The sequence below is a fragment of the Silene latifolia genome, unplaced genomic scaffold (assembly GCF_048544455.1).
Source record: "Silene latifolia isolate original U9 population unplaced genomic scaffold, ASM4854445v1 scaffold_168, whole genome shotgun sequence".
NCBI lineage: Eukaryota > Viridiplantae > Streptophyta > Magnoliopsida > Caryophyllales > Caryophyllaceae > Silene > Silene latifolia.
The window spans coordinates 269,803-278,435 of NW_027413147.1; the positions used below are offsets into that span (position 1 = coordinate 269,803).

The window sequence follows — 8,633 nt, forward strand, 5'->3', positions numbered from 1 at the left end:
GTATTTGCTAGGACCGAAGGTTAATTCTGAATCCTTTACTTTTGTTTATGCATTTTAATTTATGACTAGTGATCGTCATCATTAAATTCGTTATAATCCTTCATTTTAAGGGAAGTATACATATTATTTCTCACAACAATGCCTAAATTTTCATCACAATCCGTACCAACCGAGGAGAACCTACCTAATGGTACTCCCACACCACAACATTTAACCGGAAATTTCATTGCCAAATCCGCATTTATCCAATTAAGAAGCCAATTTGGGGGGATGCCTAGTGAAGACCCTCACTCTCACATGGAGACTTTTTGCGACTATTGTGATGCGATTTCTCAAACCGGTGTAACTCAAGACCAAATTCGATGGGTCTTATTTCCTTTTTCTCTAATTGGCACCGCAAAACAATGGTTGAAAGGCCTTGATAAGGCTACTCTCGGAATTGATTCTTGGAAGAAATTGGCTCTAGCTTTCTACAAAAAGTTCTATCCACCGGAAAAGACTAACATGCTAAGAGCTCAAATTACGGGCTTTAAGCAAAGAGATGAAGAATCTTTGTACGAAGCTTGGGAGCGATTCAAAGGAATTTGTCGCTCATGTCCTCATCATGGACTTAGCGAGTGGTTCTTGGTACAACAATTTTGGAACGGTCTTTATGAAGACTCAAGAAACATTCTCAACATGGGATCAAATTGAATGTTCACCGAAGTTGACGACAATCAAACTTGGAACAAGATTGAGGAAATGGCGGTCCATAATTCACAATATAGTAGACCTCGCAAGGCTACTAGAGGAGGAAAGCATGAAGTGGACTCTATTACTCAATTGGGTGCTCAACTTAGTGCTCACATTGATACCATCAATTTGAAGTTCGAAAAAGCTATGGCTAGACTTGAAGAAGCCTCTAAATCACCAAAGCAACATGTTAAAGCCATGACGGCATCTTCATCAATCCCAAGTGGGATATGTGAGAATTGTGGAACTTTGGGGCATGACCAAAGTGAATGTAGGGGAACAAATGAACAAGTGAATGCTTTTCAAGCATACAAGAGTGGTACCCCTTATTCAAACTATTACAATTAGAACACCAAATTGCACCCAAATCTCTCATACAAAAGCCAAAATGTTCAAAACCCTCAACCAACATACACCCCACCTCCCATGAGAAACCAAAATCAAAGGCCCTTTTACAACCAAAACCAAGGTTACCAAAATCAAACTCCATACAATCAAAAAAATGACCAAGGTTTTGATGTTCAAAAAGCGGTCCTCCAAATGCAAAAGGATCAACAAGAGTTTTTCACTCAAATGCAAAAGGATAGTCAAGCAAAGGAAATCACCATCAACAACATCCTAGCCCACATCAAAATGTTGGAAACCCAATTAACTCAACTAGCATATTCAAGCTCACAAAGACAAAAGGGGCAATTACCACCTCAAAGTAATCCCCCGAGACATGAAACGGTTAGTGCCATTCACTTGAGAAGTGGTACGAGGTATGAAGCACCGGAGAAGCAAGTTGAGGATAAAGTTGTGGAAGCTAGTGACAAAGAAGAAATTGTGCAAAATCCCAAGGATGGAGAACCATCAAAAGAAGAAGTTTCAAAGAAAAATGAAGACAAGGCCAAGGAGAAGGAGTCCATTGTGATTAGACTTCCTTTTCCAAGTCGTCAACCCAAGCCTAAATTTGATGACCAACTTGGAAAATTTATGGAGATTGTGAAGAATTTGGAAGTCTCGATTCCTTTCACGGAATTAATAAATCACGTGCCGGCCTATGCAAAATACATGAAAGACATCCTTACGAAGAAGAAGTCGATCCGGAAGCTTGAGACTATCGCCTTCACTAAGGTGAGTAGTGCAATACTTCAAGGGAGTTCACCTCCAAAACTTAAAGATCCGGGAAGCTTCTCAATACCGTGTACCATTGGCGACACCACGATCAACAAAGCCTTATGTGATCTAGGGGCTAGTGTGAGTGTTATGCCGTACTCGGTGAGTAAAAGGTTAGGGATGGGAGAGCTTAAATGCACCAATATCACACTCCAAATGGCCGATAGATCGACGAAGACACCATTGGGGATATGGGAAGATGTTCCCGTAAGAGTTGGGAAATTTTTCATCCCGTTGGACTTTGTCATTGTTGACATGGAAGAAGACTCCAACATTCCAATCATTCTAGGTAGACCTTTCTTGCACACCGCGGGTGCGGTGATTGATGTGAAGCATGGAGAGCTCACTTTAGAAGTGGGAGATGAAAGTATAACTTTCAATCTTGACAAGACTATGAGAGCTCCCCGTTTGCATGAACCATGTTTTATGGTTGATCATTATAGCCGGAAGGATGATAGGAAGAAGTCGGAATTCTAATGGAAGAAGAAAATCGATGATGCTCCATTCAAAGAGCAAGGAAATTGTAACAAAGAGAGCTTGAAAAGCTCACCAAAGTCAAGCAATGAAGAAGATGGCCTCATTGGCCAAGACAAGATAGTGGGAGAGTTGTCTCTATCAACTCAAGAGATCTTTAGTGACCAAGTAGATGAAGTTTGTGGTCTTTGGGACGATGAGTTTAAAGGGATTTTCAATCCCAACATTGGTAATGCTATCGATCAAGACCAACATGAAGGACAACAAGAGCAAAGATCTATTGAAGATCTTTATCATGATAATGAACAAGCTTTTGACTACTTCTTCAAGGTGTTGAGTAACATCAACAACACCTTGGACATGCCCCCATGACATCTCACTAAGGATGAGAGTTTGTTGGAGTCCTCTCCAAACCACCATTTGTAAATATTTCTAACTCCCTAACTTGCATTTTTATTCTTACATTGCATTTTTTGTCATTTTTGGATTTTTATGCTTTGATCAAGATATCCATCATTTTGAGAGAAGTAAGGTAGGGACTAATGATTTTATTGATGTGTAGTGCTTTAGCATAGTGTGGGGATAGCAATTGCCTAGGCTATTCATGCCTTAGTAATGCCCCTACAATGAAGAACACGGGATTTGAAGAATGAAAATGACACGGGATATGCAAGTGCACGGATGAAACTGAATCCGGGTAGACTTGGAGGAATCCGAGCGTCCTTAAGGGGAATCCGCTCGTCTTATGGGAATCCGGGCGTCTATGGATAATCCGTCCGTCCAAATGAGCTACAAAATTGAAAATTTTGGTCGGTTAGAGAATCCGAGCGTCCAGGCTGAGAAGACGCTCGTCTTAAAAAATCCGCTCGTCTTTGCAAGAAGACGCCCGTCTTTTTGCCAGTGTAGAATAAGAAAAGTTCCTATAACAGAATCCGCTCGTCTCTGAAGGAATCCGCTCGTACTGAATTGCAGAAATCCGCTCGTTTTCGCTGAAAGACGCCCGTCTTTAGGCGAGATTTCCTGAACCCAAATTAGGCAGAATCCGAGCATCCCGAAGGGAATCCGCTCGTCTTCCCCCTACAGTTTTGAAATTTCGGGTGTTTTAAATACCCCTTCCCACATTCATTCATACATTCAAAATACTACCCATAAACCCCAAAACCCTCATCCTCTCCATCACCAAAAACAAGATTTCCTCAACAAAATTCAACAAAATCAAATCCAAACTTCTTTACAACAACAATTAATCACTCCTTTTCCAACAATAATCAATCCAAGCACCAAAATCTTCAACCCTTGAGTCGATTTTTGAAATACAAAGGCAAATCCTTTCATCTTAAAATCGATTTGGGTATAATTGGAAATTGAAGATTTTCAATCTTTTCTTAGTATAATCATCAATGGCAAGAACAAAAGGGTCAACAAAGGCACTCAAGGCAAAGGCACTCTCAAAAAGGCAACAATGCCTTCAAGCAAAGAAAGCTTCAATGGCTATGGTGGTTGCTAGTGCAAACTTGGAAGTTCAACAACAAGATCCTCCCTTGGAAGCAACAACAACAACAACTCCGGAAATTGCTCAATTATCAAACTATCCGGAGGTAATTTTCATTTCTAACTCCCATAGGGATACATTTGCCAAGTATGCTAAGAAATCCATTCTACCCACCAAATTCATATGTGAAGATGCCTTGAACAAATTGGGTGTCCTTGAACAAACAAAAGCCTTCTTTGAAACCATGGGGTTGGGAAAATTATTCACTACAAGAGAATTGACATACCCCTCCCTTACCTTGGAATTCCTAAGTTCATTGAAAGTGACTAAAGTAGAGACTAGAACATACATCGAGTTTCGCCTTGCCAATGTGAATAGGCGCGTCACCTTTGATGTTTTGAGTAAAGAATTAGGTCTTAGTGATACACCTCGTTATCATAAGATGCCCGAAAAGTATGACCCCGCTCCTCTTTGGGAGGCGATTTCCGGGAAGAAATTTGAGAACTTTCATGCTTGTCGCGCTCTATTAGTCCACCATCCGGGCATTAGAGTGTGGCACAAGGTCATCGGGAATACTATAATTGCAAGAAAAGACACTAATCACTTTACAAAGCTCGATTTTGTTCTACTTGAGTCGGCCTTAAATGTTGGAAGGGAATTCACTAAGCCTTACAATGCTCTAAGGCTTTTGGTGGAAAGATGGCTCAATGTTGATTGTGGTAAGGAAGGCACCGCTTTTATCGTAAATGGAGGTCTAGTTACTCTCTTGGCTAAGTACTTTGATCCAAATTTCAACAAGGATAACACCTATGTGGCGATAAAAGGGGGTCATCTCATTGACATGGATGCCATGATTAACAAGTACAAGTGGGTCAAGCATAATCCTCTTGACACCAACTATTGGTGGCTCACCAATGATGCTAGATCTTTCACTTTGCCTTCCAAGATATGCCGCTTGAGTGCTCATCGAACAAACTACCTACTACCACTCTCAAAAGGCGCCGAGTACATCATCCGTCAACAAAGGGGCGAAATTGAAGAACCCTCCTCCTCCATTGTCACACCACCCTATCCATTCAAATATCAAGAGTTCAAACCCGAAGGTGTTGAAGTGGGCAATGACTACATGACTCTACTTATGCAAGAGATGCATAAAAAAGCTTACAATGATCGAGTAGATGCATACTTGGCCCAATATCCACCCTTCTTTCATTTAGCTAGGCAAGGACTACTTGATCCTTCATTTCCTTTGCCTAGTTGGGCGGATAGGGAAGTCTTCTTTCCAAGCACATCTAGGGGTGAAAGACCGGGTGAAGATGGGAATGTCGATGATGAGGTTGATGATGATGAGGTGTTGATGAAGAGGTAGATGATGAAGAAGAAGAGGCTAATGTAGATGATGAAGGAAGTGAGCAAGGAAGTGAAGAGGGAAGTGGTGATGAGTCCGCTTCTATGGAGGAAAATGATGACAATGATGATATGGTGGAGGACTAGCAAGCTTTGGAGGCTCCTACCCTCTTGAGGTTTGTCTACTTCTTTCTTTGTTTTATTTATTTTTATCTTGATCATAGTTGGAGAGTCCTAGCAACATGAGGACTAACACCTCAGCCCCATTGAGGTGTTCTTATTTCATTGTTCCCGTTTTGAAAAATCCAAAATGACAATTTAGTTTCATGCATTGCATCTTGTGTGCATGAACTACCCCAACTTTAGGACATTAGAAATAATGTCTATCTCGGTTTGGGGAAGTACATGCATACGCAATGGGGTGATATTCATGCATCATGTTTGCATAATTTCCCATCATTTTGGCCATTGAGGACAATGCCCATATTAGTGTGGGGATGGGGAATTCTAACTTAACTTTTATTCAAAAAACCCAAAAAAATCAAAAATTTCGAGAAAATCAAAAAAATTGAAAAATTTGAAAATCTAAAAACAAGTTCATTTCCTTTGTAGTGTAGACTTGTATATATTGTTGTATATATTGTATTTGTTCTATCCTTGTTCACATTGATCGACTACGTCACATCCGAGACATGAGGATATTGAAGACCGCATTGTATGATCTTTCCAATCTCCTTTTTCCTCTTTATGTTAATGACTATGTGGCTTTATTTTGATTGATGCGGTATAACAATGTGAATTTAAGACTTGCATTTAGTTTATATGGCATATTAGTTTGTAGAAGCATTTGCATTAGGATGTTTATATGTTAGTTGCATCATGGCATGTAGTTGCATGTTAGAAAAATTTTGTGAAACCGTCTACTTGGGAAACTTGACAAGTGTATATAAGCCCTAGTAGATGCTTTTTCTTCTTAAGACTTTGCTTGTTAGAATACTTGTAAAATACCCTAGGATGTGTCATGCTAGTATCCTTTGACCCATGGATTAAGGCCTAGTCAAGAGTACCTTGTGGTGTGATAACTCCTTGGCTACCGTTTATTCCAAGGTGACCCTTGAAACCATGCATGCATCCATCATCCATGTTCTACCACATTTTTGTTATCAAAGGGAATGGGCACAAAAAGAAATTGATTTGAGTTCAATGAAATGAAAAGTGAAAGAAAGTTTGCAAAATGCATCAAATGAAAAGAGGAGCAAAAATAGACTCCTAAAGCTTCAAATATAAGGCACCCTCACTACATATGGGGTGACTTTGAAAATGTTCAAAAGAAAATGCAAAAAGTTGAAAAATTGTCAAGTGTTGAAATGCCAAAAATCAAAAGAAATGGCAAAAAAAAGTGTTCTCAAATGTCAAATGCCACAAGAAATTGGGGGGAAAAACAAAAACAAAAGCAAACTCCCAAAATGAAACTCAAATATCTATTGATCCCTTTATCCATCGTATTCATTTTTGTGCATGGTAGAGAGGGGACGACCCTTCTTCTTGTCTAGGCAAGAGGGGGAATTCCGCGATCTTCCAGTGTTTATAACACCATAGGGAGTATACTCTTGACAAAAGCATTTAACGATTGAGGACAAAGGTACCCTAGCTTGACACAATTTGGAGGTGATTTATTGGTATCCTTCTAGGCTTAGTAGTTTGAAGAAATTGCATCTATGAAGGAGTGTGTACCCTTGAATTGCTTCCCTTGTAGATAATTTCCGCCACTTAGATGAGGAAAGTGGCTATTCTTTTGTAGATGCATCCATTACTTGATTTTGTGTGCTTAATGTTTGGATGTGTCGCCATTTTGGCAAGACCCACCTTGCCTTGCAAGAAGGCATATTACCTCATGGTTGTCTTGTTGTGAGTTGAAGGGGCAGAGTGAGACCCGTTAATTGTCTCATATTGGCTATGCTATTAGGTTAGTTTAAATAACGGTCCTAGTCTTTGTCACCTCTTTACTCGGGACGAGCAAAGGTTCGGTTTGGGGATATTTGATGTGACCATAATTAGAGCATATTTAGCCCCCGAATTACCCTTGTTCCCATGCTTTTTAGTGCATATTTGGGTCATTTATTGTCTTAATCCTTTGTTTTGCATATTCTTTGAGGTTTTGTTTCCTTGGTAGGAAAGGAGTGCAAACCTTGCATTTTCATGGCAAAATGAAGCTAAATTGATTGAATTCAATGACCAAGCATCAAAGAGAAGACAAGACTAGAAGGCCTTTGTACATACTATAGTAGATGGGCAATGATGAGAAAAGATCCTTGCATCCCCGAGGAAATCCTCAAGGATTTTATGAAGAGAAAGGAAGAAAAGAAGAAAGAAAGTAGCTGTAAGACAATCCGAGCGGATTGCCCTGAATCCGCCCGTTCAGCAAGGGCAATCCGAGCGTCTTCCCCCAGTGGACGCCCGTCCAGAAACACCTGAATCCGCCCGTCCACCACCACAATCCGCCCGTCCAGAATCTCCACAATCCGCCCGTCTCGTGCCCTGGACGCTCGGATTGTGTGTCAGCCATTTCGTCTTCTACAAGTTTCAAGGAAGGATGCGCATATTTTTCTAAGACCGGCAAAAAGGAGACCAGAGTCTCCCTTGAGACCGGCGATTCCTCAAGGACTTAATCGTCATTTAAGCCCTTAGTAAACCCTAATTTATGTAACTAATCCCCACTATAAATACCCCATTAGGCTAATTAGAAGAGAATGTTCTTCTTAGCAATCTTTAGTGTATTTAATATCAATCAAATCTCTCTTTAATCTTGTAATCAACATTTAATCAAGTCTTAATACAAGTTTCATTTCCTTAATCTCTCTCTTGTTCATCTTTCATTTTGGGTAATTGAAGATTATTTGGGTTATTATTGGGAGATTGACAACCTTCCAATCAATCATCAAGTACTTCTATTATTCTTTGCTTTATTATTGGAATCATTAGTAGGTATAATTCTCTTAATCCCTTTTTAATTATTGTTAATTATCTTCATTTATTCATCATGTTTTACTTTGTTGGTGTGATTGACAACCTTGCTAGCATATTCAACAAGATAATGAGTGAGTAGTTCCTTAGCTAGGGTTAATGGGTAATTAGGAGAAACCAACATGGGGGATGATTCATGCTTAAATTAATATGTTTTCATTGTTTATTTGCTTGCTTGTTGTGATCTCAACTTATGCACATGTTATGTTTGATGAAATGCGAGCCTATGAATCCTTGCATTTTTTACCCATCACCTATATTTTCAATGAGACTTGTAAGACATAAACCAACTCGAGTCTCATTAGACCATGCATATAGTTGAGTAGGGAAGATTAAGTCGACTTGTAGGTGTTGTACAATCTAATCGATTCGGCTCCGGGACCCAAACTTTCCTAGGATTGTAAGA

At 39.8% G+C, this 8,633-nt stretch overlaps 1 non-coding gene across 1 annotated transcript; it reads right to left on the reverse strand.

The window, feature by feature from the left end:
* Window positions 1-504: 504 nt before the first annotated feature.
* LOC141638069 (small nucleolar RNA R71) lies at window positions 505-611 on the reverse strand. Its single transcript, XR_012541981.1, has one exon. It is a non-coding gene; the product is annotated as a small nucleolar RNA R71 (small nucleolar RNA).
* Between the last annotated feature and the right edge of the window lie 8,022 nt (window positions 612-8,633).